Source organism: Equus przewalskii, chromosome 3 (genome assembly GCF_037783145.1).
Source record: "Equus przewalskii isolate Varuska chromosome 3, EquPr2, whole genome shotgun sequence".
Classification (NCBI taxonomy): domain Eukaryota; kingdom Metazoa; phylum Chordata; class Mammalia; order Perissodactyla; family Equidae; genus Equus; species Equus przewalskii.
The window spans coordinates 41,708,167-41,724,743 of record NC_091833.1 but is presented as its reverse complement, the minus strand read 5'-3'; the positions used below and the strand labels follow the sequence as shown (position 1 = coordinate 41,724,743).

At 38.3% G+C, this 16,577-nt stretch overlaps 1 long non-coding RNA gene across 1 annotated transcript; it reads right to left on the bottom strand.

Annotated features, from left to right (window-relative positions):
• Window positions 1–1,739: 1,739 nt before the first annotated feature.
• LOC139082637 (uncharacterized) lies at window positions 1,740–9,968 on the bottom strand. The gene is made up of 3 exons (XR_011538844.1): window positions 9,887–9,968; window positions 5,450–5,603; window positions 1,740–3,085 (listed from the first exon to the last, which is right to left on the bottom strand). It is a non-coding gene; the product is annotated as an uncharacterized lncRNA (long non-coding RNA).
• Between the last annotated feature and the right edge of the window lie 6,609 nt (window positions 9,969–16,577).

Genomic DNA, 16,577 nt, shown 5'->3' with positions numbered 1-16,577 from the left:
ACTGCTTAAAACACTACTACAAAGTACATGTTAAGTTACTTGCATATGAATGATGGAAAAAGCATAGATGTCACATAGTTTGTGGAGCCCTTCATGACTTTCTATGACTAGTTTGGTTGCCTCTCCTTTGTTTTTCTATAGTACACTCTGCGGCTCCGTATTTTTCGATTGTCGTGCAGCACTGCAATTGCCTGTTTAATTGTCTGTCTTCCACACCACACTCTAAGTTCTGTGAAGGCAGGGTCTGTGTTTTGCTCACTCACATATCTTGAGTGCTTGGTAGAGTGTCTGTCGTTAGTAATGGGTCAATAAATATATGTTTGTTAACTATTCGATGAAATTCTCTGGAACACATTCTGTAGTTCGAGCGGCTGAAAACTCATTTTTAATCATCCTTTTCCTTGTCCACTTTGCTATTGATACTGAAAAATCCTTTCACTTGTCCAGCCTTCCCTTGAAGCGAGGAGTGACCATGTGACACAGTGCTGTCCAATCTTCTATAAATGGGTCAACTACATGAGCGAGGGATGGTGGTATGGGAAGCCTTTGATTTTCTCCTAAAAAGGAGATAAAGATAACAGGCCCCATTCCTTTCTCTTTTCTTTGTTTGTTTGTTTAATATACGTATGTTTAGTAAATAGGAGTTGTAGAGCTGCCGCATTCATCTTATGACCACAAAGTGATAACCACAGTGGTACAGGCTGAGTTGTATCCCCGCACCAAAATTCATATGCTGCTGTCCTAACCTCCAGAAGGTGACAGTAATGGAGACAGAATCTTTACAGAGATAATTGAATTACAGTGAAGTCATTGAGGTGGGCCCCAGTCCAGTATGACCGCTGTCTTTATAAGAATAGGAGACTGGGACACACACACACACACACAGAGGGAAGAGCATACAAAGACCCAGGGGGAAAACGACCATCCACAAGCCCAGGAGAGAGGCTTCAAAAGAAACCAACTCTGTGCCGACAACTTGACCTCAGACTTCTAGCTTCTAGAACTATGAGAAAATCAATTTTTGTTGTTTCAGCCACTCAGTCTGTGGTACTTTGTTATGGCAGCCCTAACAAACTAATAAACACATGGACACAAGCCAACACATAAGGATGACAAAACAGGCAGATAAAAAGGCCTGGGTAGGTAAAACAACACTATTAACTGCCAAGCTCCAGACTTATGTGGGATAAATAACCTCCACTGGTTGGAGCCATTTTAAGTCAGAGTTTCTGTTAACGTCAGTTGCTACCTAGAGCACTCTTCCTTTGTCTTTCACTTCCTAGTGAGTTTGACCTGATTTGTAGCTTGGCGTGAGAAGTATCCTGTTACTAAAACCTGGACTGGTGTGCTTACCTGTCTGGCTAGGTGAAGTAAACCAGCCAGAGTTGGGTCAGAAAATTACAATGGCAACTGTAAAACCAGCATAAGGATAATGACTAATTTAAAATACACTTCAGTAGATTTCTTTTTTGGAATGAGTCTGTTAACAACCGACATTCTCTGTGGGAATGTGATTAAATGGGTCTTTATCTGTAAATATCCCAACATTTCAGCATTTCTTATAGCTTTTGATAAAGAGTATCTGTCTGTCATTAAACAAAGCCAACAGTCTGAGCAAGGATTTTCACGGACGTACCTGAAAATATAAGAGGCAGAGAAAAAAGAAACTCTACAGGGCAAAAGTGTAATAAAGGTCGAGAGGAAACTGAAATTAGAATGATGAGCAAAAACACCAAATATACCTAAATTCTACTAATTTTTTTACCGCTAAAATTTTTAATAATGCTACTACTATCGCATTCCAGGGATTTTTATCACCCTATTTCCCACCCCCAAACAACTGGGTCTTTATTACTTTCAGGCAGGTTGGAAATCCAATTCCAAATTTCCTCCTGAAGTTCCTCTCTCCATGACCATCCTTGGTACTAGTTTTCTAAGCGTAGGTTTCTTAGCAAATATCTCCTGAGGCAAAGCTTCATGTCAACGCTGCGTGGCGTGTACACAGTACATTCACAGGGAAACAAGAGCCAGGGTGACGGGGAGTGAGGTGGTGAAGGGGGCAAGTGAACTGAAAGTCCTATGTTACTGAACTGTCCCAGCTTCTCAGGATGTGCAGTCGGCTGCTTGGTCTCGTGAAATATCTGCAGAGGGGCCGCGTGACAAGCACCATCCCAAAACTCTCAGGAGAGGAAGGGAAAGCAGGCATTCAGTGTGCTTTTTCCAGTCTTTTGTCTTTCTTTGGTCCAAGATCATTTCACGTGATATTTCCTTTTTCACTCTTCTGCATTTTGCTAATTGGCCCCTTTGGGTCGCTACTGGGAACCTGGCACTTTCAGGAGTCCTGTTGGGTCACACTGAAGGGTTGGAGCTGCTCATCTCATACCACAAGTGTGCACTAGAACTCTTGCTGAAACCCGCCTCTCACTCTCTAGGTGGTAAGATAATTTGAAATGTTAGAAAATGTGGCAAATGCAGTGGTTACAGAGCTCGGCTTTAAACCCATGGGAACAATGACAGCCATCATTCGGGCTACTCCCATGGCCCAGGGCTGGAGTGGAGCTGAGCAGATCTGGAAGGCTCAGAAACTGGCCTGAATACAATTCAACTTTCAGTTCTTTATCTGTGAGCATACACTTTCCTTTTTGGTTAATTGTGCAACATCGTTACACTAATAGATTTACTTGCTTGAGTACAAACAGAATCATATTCTATATATGCACTGTTATCATTCTTACAACAATGTACATGTATGAAGTTAACATGAGCTTTAATGTTTGCTTTAATTTCATCATAACTTTATGCTTCAAAACCACTTTTGAACCATTTGTAAAGTAATTGTTAAATTCTTCCAGTTTTCATCCTTTTGGTTGCATGTTACGGTGGTACTTTTACTTCTTTGAGGTTAGAAATGTAAGCCAAAATGGTGGGTGTCACATCCAGGCAGAAGTAGAAGGCCCTGTGCGTGAGTAGCCATATACTCCTCCTTTGGTTCTGCTGGTCACAGAAGAGTGAGCTAAGCTGAAGCCTATGATGTTGAGTGACTACGTGAACAGAGCTCCCTGCCCACACCTCTGGAACAGGTAGCCTAGGAAAGAAAGGGAATTTTATTATGTTAATCTGCAAAGATTCAGGGATTGTTCACTACTGAAACCTGACCCAATCCATCGTAGTCCTAAAAGGAAGCCCCTCAAACTAGATGATTGAGGAGATTTAAATGAAGGGTGTATTTATGAAGTTGTGGTCATCAGAGGTTAGGGAAACTGATCAGGAATGATAGAGGATCCCGGGGCTTATAACATTAGAGAGACACCATGACCCCTATACCTGAAGGGGCAAGATGAGGGAGAGTTCATTACTGGAACCGGGATAGTATCATTATGTGGGAAAGCCCTGACAAAGGCTGTCGCCTTCAGTAGAGGAATCCAGCCAAACAATAGTGACCTGAAGGGGAAGAATCCAGGAGAATGAACACCCTATCACTGCTTTCCCTTTACCCTCCAATCTCCTTCCAATGACTTCTATTGGTGAACACTCTTGGAAGCTGGAAGACAACAGAACCCAGTGATGCAGATTATAACATCAAGTGCCCCACTCCTACCCCAGGGCACAAAGTAGTGAAGAGAAGTGTAAAGTGTAGATCTAATAGGGCAAATGGAAATATCCGTCAATGTAATCTATCCTGATTGATACTGGATACTGCTGTGACAACAGAGCTAAAATATGTGCTGCTGATACAAGGCCTAGACAACAAGTAGGGAGACAACTGATATAGGAGCCTAAAAGGATGGTCCACATTACACAGGGTCAAAACATTTGGTAACATTTCCACCTTTGCTTGGAAGACAATTCACGTACCTCATGAATTTGTAGTCCTAGGAGAAGTGGTAGGAAAATAGAATGTTAATGATATGTGGTGGTTGTTATTGGCTATATCTGGCAAGACATCAGAAGGAAAAAGTGAGCTCAAGGAAATAGATTTTCAAAGAAACAGGAAAAGTCTACAAATACAAGGACTTGTTGATTTGGAAGTAGAACTGCTTCTCAACTCTAAAAAGTAAAAAGTAAAATGGAGAAATGCTTTGCATTAAAAAGGCCAATTAAAACTCAGACTCTTGGCAGCATCAAATCAATGGAATGGCCATCAAGCTCATTATTAAACCTCTGAATGGTTTATAGCAACACATGGGGAAAAAATACTTTCAATTAGTCAAAATCTCTCCAGGAAAATAGATTAAATGTTTGGATTTTCTACCCAAACCTGATAGGATCATGGTACCTGAAATTAAGCCAAGGGACAGACTCACTGGGCTTTAGTCAATAAAATGTGGACAGATGGCACACATCCACTCTGCGAGAGCTTTTAGAGCCAGTGCATGAGTTACCAGGTTCTCTTCCTTCTCTCATGGCACTCGAAGAAACAGGGATCAAGAGGAAGCCTCAGAAGGTCTTTAGCCCTGGTGACCATCGTGAGGGAGCCCCCTGCTGGTTTTTTAGACATGAAACGAGTATAAGACAACATTTGGCTCTATTTAGCCACTGAGTTTTGTGGTTACTTATTAGCATCTAATATATCTTGAATAATAAAAGTCAATAATCAACTTTTAGAATTGAAGATATTATGCAATATAGTAGTAACTATGGAAATGCAAACTGAACAAGTGAAATCATAACAGGCAAATAATATACAAATAGGAAAGCCATGAATAACTGCAGCCAAGATGAAATGACTAGTGTAACTTGTTAGGCTCACTTACAGACTTTCAGAGCGTAATGGTCAGTTAGAGCAAAAGAGAATCATTGCAAAGCTCATGGAGAATTTTACATGTTGATTTTATAAAATATATATGAATAAACTGATTTTTTTCATCAAAAAGTACTAATTGGTCCATGTAATTTTAAATAATTTTCAGAGACATTGTTTTGATCTGTCCAGAAAATAATGAAGACCCAAGAATAGAGAACAATGGTGACATGGAAGTTTTAATTGATCTGGAATTTCAGAGAGAAATTCTTGGTACAGTAAAAGATATATTTGACTCTGTTCCAGGTTTTCCATTTGGCTGTTCCTGACTTGTGTCCTTTATGATAAAACTGTAATCATAAGTATAGCGATCTTTTTTTGTTCTGTGAGTTGTTCTAGTGAATAATAGAAACGGAAAGGGAGGTTGAAAGAACTCCCAAATTTGTAGCTGGCTGGGTAGAAGTGTCGATAAGCTGAGGACCCCATTTTTGCTGGTTCTCCCAATCTGCAGTGGGGGCAGACTTATGGGACTGAGTCCTTAACCTGTGGAGTCCTAACTCAGGGGAGTTAGTGTCAGAATTGAATTGATTTGTTGGACAACCAGTTGGTTGTTGGAGAACTGTTGGAAAAAGACTTAGCTCTAAACCCAGAAAATCGCAAGCAAAGTTTCATCTCAATCTTCCTTGAAACCAAAGGAAGTTGTAGTACCTGGAGTAGGAACTCCAAATGGGGACAAAGCGGTTGTCTGGAAACACACCATGTGCCTGGTGGAAAAATCAGATGCTGATTGGAATACAGAAAAGCATCCTTCTTCAGAGGCTGGGAAGTCTGAAGCAGATCAAATTTCCACACGTGGAAGAAGCTGGAAAAAAGATTATCAGAAGTAGCAATGAGTGAGTTTCTTATTTTCTTTCTTTTAATTTTGCATAGTACATATCTCTAAATGTGTTTGGGTCCTTTTATCCCTGTAGATCTTCCTTTACCTTTGACCACCTTTTGTTGTGTGGCTCTTCCTTCTAGATTCAACTGTTTCCATGATTATTTAACTCTTGGTTTCTTTTCATCCAAATTTCAGGGTACCAGTTTTGCCCTCCTTCAGAGCTTGCTCTCAGCCCCTGCCTTTTTCAGTTGAACATCTATTTGTTCTGTGTTCATACCCTTCAGTCGTGGAACTTAGCCATGCCCAGAGATTTCCTCAGGCCCGTCTGTTAGTTGGGAAATAATCAACATATCCTCCAAAGAACAGTAGCCTCAGAATGCTGGAAGTCCAGGGAAGCTTCAGGCAATTAGAGGTACCGAAAAGTTTAATACATCAAGCAGAGCACAGCACTAAGGAATCACACAGAGACTGTGGATTTTGAAAGAAAATATCTGTGCATTCAACAAATCTCCACTTCCAACTCTCCAGGGATTAGGGATTATAGAAAGCAAGATGTAGCCCCAAAGGAGGATCAAGGGATGAAATGAGCTAAGAGAGGACACATATTTAAATCCTCAGTGAGAACCTGGCTATTAATCAAGACATCACTCAATACTACTGGGAAGGATCCATAAGCCCCTTCAGGCACTCTTTCTCACCTGGAGCTACCAGACTAACTCCTTTGGCTGATGTATACCATAAGGAAGGAAATGCATCCCATTTTCATTTCAAAGTTACAGAAAACCCTGTTAAAACTGTCCAAAGGAAAATGTTAATTTATTGCTTTACAAAACTAAGTCCAGGAAAAGATCTGGTCAACTGTAGCTTGATATGAAGAGCTAATGGGTATTTAGACCTGGTCTGTTTCCACTTGCTGACTCTTCTCTCCTCCATTTTGACTTAATTGCAAACTCCTCTTAGTAGACAGATTGCTACCATAAGGCCTATGGCTTTATTCTTCCAGGGTCAAGTCCAGTGTGAAAGAGTAGGGTCTTTTATCTCAAAAGTCTGACTAATACCTCAACATCCCAGTAGGTTACATTCCTATCTCCAAATTAATCAATGTAGATAAGGGGAAAATGGTATGTTTAGAGATGCCAAGACATCTGACAGACAAAAGATTAGTGCTACTGGTCCCATTTTATGACCGTCACACTAGCCTCCTATATCCTTGACCGCCATTAGAAAGGTCAAGAAGACAAAATAGTGGTGAAAACAGTTTTCCTCTAGCATTGGATAGGACATAAATTAGAGTTTGTAGCGTTCTACAATTGCATGAAGGATTAAGCACTTTCGTCTACCTAAAAGGTGCTGAACAGTAGACCAACATTTGTGGATAATATGGTTGAAAAAGTAAAGATCAGAACTAGGAAGCTCAACAGTTCTCCTTTAGGCCCAATATAGCCAATAGAGTTCAGGATGCAGTCTTGCCTATATCCATGCTGGGGAGCCCAATACCTGGGCCGGGCACTGCTCATCTATAGTGTAGTGCATGATATGATTGTGAAGGGATAATACACAGAAGAGATAGAGCTGGACAAACTTCTCACCCTTCACTCTCAATCTCCCTGAGCTTGCACAGCTTGGGCCAGTGCCTTCCTGAATTTATTGTTATAGAGCTAAAATGAAATCAGTTACCCTGCACTGTCTACCACCCTGTAATGTCTCTGTGAATCAGGTTAATAAGTTCTTGCACTAGGTGTAGCATCTATCCTTCCCTCTCCATCTGACAGAGACACGTACCTAGAGGGGTTGGATGTACTCAGAGATAATTTTGGGGAAAGGAGAAATAACTAGTATCTATTAAACCCTTACCATGTGTAAGACTTTTATTATCCACTTTTACATAAGTTATCTCTTGTAATTCTTCCAACAGACTGAAAAAAATTATATTTTTTTGGCTTGGACAACTCAAGTAATTTGCCTAAATTTACACAGCACAAAGTAATGTTTCAGCTTAATTTCAGGGCATTCGGTTTCCACATGTTATTTCTTCCCTTATTCCCTCCACTCCTCCCTACTTACCTCCCATCTTTCTATTTTCTTTCTACCTTTTTTTTAATATATGTTCACTTTAGAATTTTAAAAATAAAAACCTAAAACATTTCAGATCTATTTTAAGGTGTCTCTGGAATCTTCTTCAGATTCATTTCCTGTCCTATCTTCACAATGGCAACCACTATAACAAATTCGATGGGTAACCTTCCAATGAACTTTGACTGACTCTAAGTTTCCACATACAATATACAGTGTTTACAGCTTAATAAACAAATTTCATAAATGGTATGAAAGTTTACTTGTTGTTGTATAAGTTGTTTTGCTCATTCAATATGATATTTTGATATGTTGATACATGAATATTTGGCTTATTCTGTTTTAATTGATATATAGCATTTGAAGATAAATATGTGATCATTCATTTATCCATTCTCTTGTGATGGGTATTTAGTTTGCTGTTAAGATAATACTATAATTATCACATATAGGTATATAATGGCAGCATTCTATCTGCCTGTCTATCTACCTATCTGTCTCCTTTGTCATATTCGTTTTCTATTTCTGCCATAATAAATTACCACGAACTTAGTGGCTTAAAACAACACAGATTTATTGCCTTATAATTTGTGTGTGTGTTTCTAGCATAACAATGTATCTGGAACAATTTTCCTTCATTCTATATATTCTTCTAAGAATGAACTTCTGCTCTTCTATTTAGTAGATGTATGTTACCATTTACCTTATTGTCTTATTGTTGGGCACAGATTTTTACCACTACTTTGCTACTTTTGGTTGACATGTTTTAAGTTATCTGCCCATCTTTTGGAACTTTTCTCCCTCAGTCTTAATTGCTCACTATTTTATTTTGGTTGTAGTGTCCTCTCTCTGTTAAACAGCATATGCTCAATATATGTTGTAAATGAATTCATGGGTAGTTAGGGTGGGACCATGTAACCATGTTTTATTTCATAGCCCTGTCTTATTTGCCATAGCTCATTGGACAGAGGGTAGGCATTCAGTCCAAGTAAGCCAATGAGAATCCCTTCCCTAGAAATGTGGACTTGAAGCCAAAAGAGTGTAGTCTCAGAGGTGGCTTGTTTCTTGAACAGAGATAGAGAGACAGGTTTTGTGATGTGAACATCTTCCACCTGGTAGACTATAAAGCAGACAGTCTGCAGAGAACCGTGAAGCAGAAATGCTAAGTTAAAAAGAGAAGAAGAGATGGAGAAAGTAGTAAAGATAAGTGCCTTGATGTTTTTTAAAACAGTTTTTATTATACTTATAAAAAATTAAAAATGTAATTTTTCATTAGCAATGGTTCTCAATTTTTAATGTGCCTCAGACTCACCAAAGGTGTCTGTTAAATTCCAGGTGCTTTTGTCCAGCACTAAAGGATTTGCCCCAGTGTGTTTTCAGTGGGCCTGGGAATTCACATATTTATTAAGTATTCCAGTTAATTGCCGTGCAGATGGTATGAGGACCACTGCTGGGGAAGTGCTGCATTGTGTCAAGGTCCCTCTTTACTACTTCCTCTGGACGCCTTTCTTCCAGGATTCTTTCCCCACATCATTATCATCTAACTGCTTCCCAAGAACCAAATCTCCTTTTTAAGCACTATATACATTTACTTCATATGATATTATTTGAAGGAAGCACAAAATTCTCTCTCTGCTCTCCTCTATCTAGTCACCTATCAACGATATATCTAAATCCCTAAAAGATAAAGTAATACTGGAATATATTTTATTTAAATTGGAGCTACTTATTCAAGCAAAGGGCTACGTATTTCAAAAATGATTGCTCTCCAAAAAGAAAAAAATAAAATAACTTTTTTTTCATCTTTATTAGATATTTCCCCTGAAGACGGAAGGAAACACTGTGAAACTACCTTTAAAGAATCACATATTTAAACTCCTCATTGTAAAAGGCAAATGCACAGAACAAGTACACACAAAATTCTTGGCACTGCAATTTATAAAGTTTCATGACTTTGTGCTTATTCTAGAATATAACTTTGATGCCTTTAGGAAGTACTAATTGCCTGATGCCATTAGGATATGATGGCAAGGCAATAGAATTAACCCAAATTTCAATCTAAAAAGCAGAATATTTTTATTTTATTAGCAGGTAAATCCTAGTAATGGAATATGTTCAGCCTCCTAAACATGCTGGGATATTTAATTTCACTTACAAGATTGCAAAGGAAGTTAATGAGGAAGCGTAATTACCTGATCTGTGTTTATATTCTCTTCTTTTCATTTTCATTAGCTCCTTCATGTCTTATTCTCCAGGATAGATGCTAGTCTGCCTAACTGTTCTACTTTATTATAACCCTCATGTGCCATAAATAAACATGTTACACAAGAAGGAGAATTATTTATTCTTCTCTCTGAACCATTCAACTTCCTTCTGTGACAGGCAACAAAGTCAAGCCAAATGAATGTTGGGAGGCACTATGAATTCATCAGACAAAACACACATTAAGGCCGGATATTATAAACTAGAACTGTATTAACATTTTGGTCATTAAACCTGCTTAATTAAATTTAATTGTGTTTCCTGCACATTACAGCAATTGCACACTAACCGCGTTGCCTTTCCTGTCCTAGAAAAGAAAGCTTCATTCCAGGATAAGTCAACAGTTTAGACTTTCAAATGTATCTCTGAGATGAATTAGATCATCCTCCATTACCAAGGAAAGAAATAAGGAAGATCAGTATGTCTGTTCAATAGTGCTGGACTAAAGGTTGCTACAAGATGTTAAGGAGTTTCCTATAGACCACTATTAATTAGTTATTACCACGTAAGTGCTGCTATCTCTCAGTCTTGTATTATTTTTCTATAAAGTAAATGATACCACTCAAGAATAGTCCAATTAAACCAATCAAACAAGAAATATACATTCAAAGATTGGGCAACAAAAATCTGAATTTAAAAATTTAGGTAAGTGCTTTGCATTTTATTTTGGTCTGGGCCTGGTAGTTATAAGTGTGTTTAATATAGTGGACATCGTGTGTTGGAGAAAGGCAAAGATAATTCAGACACACAGTTCACTACAAAATGGGAACTGAAACATACAAATCAACTGCATTTTGTGATTTTATAGGAGGGAAAGAACTACTTTCTCTCTGAGGATTTAAGAAGACATCACTGAAAGGGTAAAATATTTGCTGGACTTTTGAGGATGGTTATGATTTGTTCAGGAAGAGAAAAGGATAGTTCAGATGGAAGGAACCCCATGAGCCATGACACAGACATAAAAAGAAGAGTCTGACTGAATTTGATTGAAGTAAAGAATTCACAACAGAAAGTACTAAAAAATAATTTGTTTATTTTTTTTTGGTGAGGAAGATTGGCCCTGAGCTAACATCTGTGACAATCTTCCTCTATTCTCTATGTGGGACGTTGCCATTGTATGGTTTAATGAGCAGTGTATAGGGCCGCACCCGGAATCCAAAGCTGCAAACCCTGGGCCGCTGGATCGGAGCGTGCGAACTTAACTGCTACACCACCAGGCTGGCCTCTAAAACGTAAATTTTTAAAGAAGCAGTTGTAGGGAAATCATTAAATGTCAGACAGAGGCTCAAACTGTTGTAGAGAATAAGGAACCCCTGGAGTTTGTGAGCAGTGGACAGAAGGGGCCACACTGAGCCAGAGTCTCTCACTTTGCATGTCATGTACTCCAACCTCTTTTCAAGACTGTGCTGGTCAGTCACATCTTCTTATGATCATGGTCAAAGCAAAACCACAGTGGGGGCTTGACTCAGCCTTCCAGCTGTCTTTAGTCTAGACGTAAATTTAGGACAAGGATACGCTTGAAGGGTAGCAGACCCTGGCAGCTGTATCCTTAACCCGGAATTCCCTGGTCTGTGTGGCAAAAGCGAAGTGCTAAATATGCAGTCAGGACCAAGGGGTTACATAGCTTATTTGAGGGCAGTGATTGGGGTGTAGCTATGTAACACTGTGTGCTTAGAGTAACTTTGAGTAATGACAATTCTTGGCTTTAGTCTGAGGAGCTATTTTTTCAATGGGATATCAGCTGTCACTCTTGTTAGCTTAAAAAATATATGGTGATGTTATTATTGCTCTGAATCAGGCAGAAGCACAATTATATCAGTGTTTATTTCCTTACCATTCAGTTTGCTTTTATGTACTGGAAATATATCAGTTGTGTGCAGTATAAATAATGCTGTTTCTCCAACAGGACAGGTCATAAATGAAACGTACTGGCTATTCACAATGTGCACTGGTTGCTTACAGTTCCATTTGTGGAAAAATGTGTGCCTTCTGTCTGTGACAACTCCATTGATTTATTCATGAAGCACTTTTGTTTGAGTGTGAAAAGTTACAGGCACACCCACCAGCATCATAGGCTTTCCTTTGGTTGTATGTCAACCATTCAGTGTAAGATATAACTTGGCACAATGAGTCAGCCTGAAGGGAGCATAACTTATCAAATATGGAGAAAGATAAATCTGGCTCCTCAGGTATTACCATAGTGAGATTAATATGCAAAATTTCTTTAGCTCATTTGCATGTTTTATTACCAGCTTTTAGCTTACCTATATAATTCAAAATGGACACATCTTTAGGATTAATAAACTTAAAGTATTATTAATAAACTTAAAGTATCATAATTTTCTTTCTGGGACATTTCTAAAGAAAAAGATGTTGTGATCCTTCAAAAAGTGAATGATAACACCATTGATTTTACAATAGGATTCCCAGAAATGTATTTAAAAACAATTTCCTTTCAGGTAGTAGACATCAGAAGTGGTGTGTGGAGTATGAGATGTAAAGTCTATTGGTTCAAGGTACCGTAATCTGCTTTGGTGTGTAGACCAGGGTTTCTCAACTTCAGCACTATTGACATTTGGGGTCAGAAAAGTCTTTGTTGTTGAGGGCTGTCCTGTGCATTGCAGAATGTTCAGCAGCATCTCTGACCTCTACCTACTAGATTCCAGTAGCCCCACTCAGGTTGTGAAAAGCAAAACTATTTCCAGACAGTACCAAATGTCTCCTATTTGAGAACCAGAGTATATGCCAATGCGTTAGTTATCAACGGCTGTGTGTAACAAATTATCCTCAAAATTAGCTGCTTAAAAAAACACATTATTTCACAATTTCTGTGGCTCAAGAATCCAGGTATGGCATACCTTCGCATTTCTGGAGGGCTGAAAGGAAAGTAAGAAAAAAAAGACTAAAGCATATGTTACATATTTTTAAAATCTTAGAAATTAGAAAATGTAATGAAGAAATTTAGCCTTTATGTTTCAGCTTTTAAGTATCAGTGCGTACTTCCTGCTTTGAAGGCAGTATTTTCCCATATAGATACTATCACTTTAATTAGACCGGGTGTTTTTATTGTTTCTCAAATGTTTCTATCCCGTCACCACTGTCTTCATGGGGGTCTGCAAACTCTGTTTCCCAAGGTAGTTTTCCAGTTGGCTAACCCTTTGAATATCATCAATAGGAGACACTACCGGGAGACAAGAGACAAATAAGGAAGAAAGGAACAAACGTAGTCGTCTCTCTCTCTCTCTTTCTTTCTCTCTAGCTCTATTTCTTCTCCTTCTGGCATTGCTTCTGGAGCATTAGCCACCAAAGGTGGGGGCCTGTCCTCTGCTCCAGGTTCTGGCACTAACAACACTACTTCCCTGTGTTCCCCAGCCTTCTCACAGTTTCTATATTCTGAGTTAACATGTATTCCAGTTTTCTGGTTTTTCCATTTTCAAAAACCCACACTACCAATTCTTTGTGTTAAATCTTTTCTATCTGAAATACCTAGAGCGGTTTCTGTTTTCCTGATTACGCTCTCTGTACAAACATAGGTTTAAATATTGTCCTTGGCCACTAACTAGATGGATAATCCTGGATATGTTATTTAAATATTCTGAGCTTCATGGTTATCTCTGATAAGAAGATGGAATGAATAATATCCACATTGCAGGTTTACTGGGAATTTTGATAAGATGGTAAATTTAATGCACATGGCACATAGTAGATATTCAAAAGCTGTTATTATTTGGAAGTGTCTTTATAATAGATGCTTCTATAGCACTTTCTTTTGTGTCTAATAGATTGATACTGCATATGATAAAGTTAACTGAATTAATACTTTGTGTGAAATGACGAAGAGTTAGCTCAGTTGATTAAACACTGGCTTAGAAATTATTACTCTCACTTTGAAATTTGATTTGATCGGTGCATTTCACCTTGACATATTATACATGTAAAGATCAGGTTGAATGATGCCAAGTCTATCCTGTGTCACATCTGTAGGCTGCGATCTCCCTTTGGAGATCTATATCAGGACGTGGTCTGGATATGAGCCGGAGTGAGCAGTCCTGGACAGCCCTTCCCAGTGTGTGGCATATGGAATAGATTTGTTTTTCAAAGAAAAAATATATAACAAATATATATACCAAAATACATGCATAGCCTATCTTTTTTTTTTAAACGTTTTTTGGTAATAACTATAGATTCACAGGAAGTTGTAAAAGTAATACAGAGAGGTCCTGTGTACCCTTCACCCTATTTTCCCTAACAGCTACATTTTATATAACTTTAGCACAATATCAAAATCAAGAAATTAAGATTGGTATAACGTATGTGTATAGTTTCACGACATTTTATTGCATGTGGAGATTCAGGTAGCAACCACCAAAATCAAGATACAGAAGTTTCATCACCACTGAGAAACCATATCTTCCTCTAAGTCCCTTCACCCTTTTCAGTTGATAACAGCATTGTCTTAAATATTTCCTGTAGGTGGAGAACCACACCAAACAAATGTAATCATTTTCGCTTCAACCAAAAGACACAATTTAGAAACTCTTGAGGAGAAGGAACATTTCTTGTATTTGCCCATTTTTTTTCTCTTTCAGCTGTTCTTTCTTCGTGCTCCAAGATTTGTTGGTATTTTTTTAATGGTACTCATTCTGTTTCAAGAATTTCTTTTAGCCGTTCTTTTAAGGCAGATGTGCTAGTGGCAAATTCTCATAGTTCTATTTCACTTGAAAATGTTTTATTTTCCCGTCATTCCTCAGCACTGTTTTGCTGGATATAGAAGTCTGGAGCATTCTAAATTTTTTTCTACTATATATAAGGTATCATTTCTTTTGTGCTTCTTTCAAGATTTTTTCTGTGTCTTTAGTTTTCATAAATTTATTATAATTTATTTTACATGACTTTCTTTGGGTTTATCCTGTTTGTGATTCGCTAGACTTCTTAAAGCTGTAGGTTTATCCTTTTTGTCAAATTTGGAAAATTTTCAGCCATTATTTCTTTGAATAATTTTTCAGCCACATTCGTTTTCTACTCCCTTTCTGGGACTCTAATGATATGAAAATCAGATGTTTTCTTATGGTCCCACATGTTCCAGAGGTGTTTATTTTGGTTTTCAGTTTGTTCTTTCTCCCTTGTTCATACTAAGTAATTGCTATCATTTTATCTTCAAGTTCACTGATTCATTTCTCTGCCTTTTACATTATGCTGTTGAGCTCATTCATTGAGGAATTTTTGTTACTTTTTTGTTGTTGTAACATTTCCATTTGTTTATTCCTTATATGTTTTATTTCTTTGTTTATACTTTCTATTTTTTTTAATGTGTTTAAAGCAAGTTCATAATTGCTCTTTGGAGCCTATTTATGATGGCTGCTTTAAAATCTTCATCAGATGATTCCAGCATCTGTGTCTTCTCAGTGTTGACATTCAAGCTGATATTTTCCTGGTTCTTGGAATGACAAGTAAGTTTTGATTGTATTCTGGACATTTTTGGGATTATATTTTTAGACTCTGGATCTTATTTGAATCTCCTGCTTATCAGGTCTCCTCTGACACTGTGCCAACAGGGCAAGGGGGTATGGCCTGGCCTAGGAGAGGAAGTCTAGGTTCCCCATGGGGGCTACACTGACACCATGAGGGTGGGGGCTCATTACCCCCAGGCAGGTAGGAAAGTCTCAGCAGCCCTCTCAGTCGTCTCTGACCCCACCCTGGTTGGGGAGGGGGAGGAGGGAGAGCCGTGTGAGAGGCGGTCTCATTACAGATGGTGATGGCGCACATTTACAATCCCCACTCAGCTTCTGCTGGCAGGGGTGAGTTGGGGCGTGGCTTTTATCCATGGTTTTGACTGGGATTGGAGAATTACTGCCAAAAAGTTTTCTTTTTTCATAGTTTGACCTTTGTCTGGTCTTTTGGCTAGAACAAGACAATTTTTCATTGTTTTTTATTTGTTTGCATTTTGATATGATCCTTTGGTGTTTCCAAGTTGCGGGCTTCTTCAGTTCCCAGTTCTAGATAAATGAGCCAAAAGAAAACCCTGAGGACTCTCACCAAGTCTTCTTCAGGCCCCTAGGTTTCTAGTTGGTCTGCCTTCTTCTCTCTACCTTTCAAAGTTCTCTTATGTCTTTTATACATAACCTCCAGAGTTCTTAGTTGTTCTTATGAAGAACAATAAGAAAAAGTGAATCTATTCCATTTTGGTCCAGTATAGGAAGTCCCTAGTGATTTTGGTTGCTTTTAAAGGTATAATGTATTTCTAATAAATACTTCATTTATCAAAAATTTTAAAGGTATTATTTCAATATAAAAAAGTAGTGAGTATTGGAATTTCAATAATAAAATTTAGTTGTGATGTAAGTAAAGAATAAAAAGTAAGCATTGCAGGGCAAATCCAGCATTTAAGGCTTCCAGTTTCTGCTCAGGAATAATGACCTCGCTTCTCCTATCCCCAATGGCAATGTCAGAGCCCAGGGTTTCTGACAGCTTCTTGTCAACTTTGTCACCTTTATCAGGCATTGGTATGATGAAATAGTATCCAGGAGCTTTCTTTTCCAGTCCCTGAGGTACAGAGTTAGCTCTAGATTACTTGTACATTATAGCTGATAGTAAATGCATGCTGTGAATGTTGTTCTATCA